Below are 882 nucleotides of genomic sequence, written 5' to 3' on the forward strand. Positions count from 1 at the left end.
TGACAATTTCCCTTTCCACCTCCTTGAAAAATGAATTTGATGTTTATATTGGGATTGCATTGAATATGTAGATCACTTTTGGTAGTATTGTCATTTTCATAATATTGAGTTTTCCTTTTGGGAACAGGGCACATTTTCCCATTTCTTTAGGTCTTTTATTGTGTCTTGCAGAAATGTTCTGTAGTTTTCTTTGTATAGGTCTTTTGTATCTCTAGTTAGGTTCACTCCCAAGTATCTCAATTTGTGGTTGGCTATTGAAAATGGTATAGCTTTCTTGGTTTCCCTTTCTGAGTTCTCTTTGTTACTATAGAGGAATCCCTCTGATTTTTGGATATTGATCTTATATCCTGGCACCTACTTCTAAAAGTTTTTCTTGTTGTTGTTGAGTCTTTGGGGTTTTCTATGTACATACACTATCATATCATCTGCATATAGCAATATTTTAACCATCTCTTAGCCGATCTGGGTGCCTTTCATTTCCTTCTCTTGTTCTGTTGCCTTAGCAAGCACTTCCAGTACAATAATAAATAGAAAAGACTCACGGCAAAAGCTTCTGACACCCCCACAGGTAGAAAATCACCAAGGCGGAGCCAAGATTGGTCCCAGGAGGCACAGAGGGGAGACAGAGGGACACGCCACCAGGCAGAACTGGGAGACTGGAATCCACGTGGGCAGAATCGGGGGGCCAGACAATAAGAAGTGACTCGTGGCAAAAGCTTCTGACAACCGCACAGGTACAAAAAGCACCAAGGCAGAGCCAAGATCAGTCCAGCCCTCAGGCCTGTGGCCCTTGCACAAAGAAGAAAAAATACAATCTATACAGGAGTTCTACAGGACACATCACCTTCCATTCAGAGACAGTACAACTAAACTTAAGAGACA

The sequence above is a fragment of the Elephantulus edwardii genome, unplaced genomic scaffold (assembly GCF_000299155.1).
Source record: "Elephantulus edwardii isolate Elephantulus edwardi_28Jun2011 unplaced genomic scaffold, EleEdw1.0 scaffold00081, whole genome shotgun sequence".
Taxonomy (NCBI): Eukaryota; Metazoa; Chordata; class Mammalia; order Macroscelidea; family Macroscelididae; genus Elephantulus; species Elephantulus edwardii.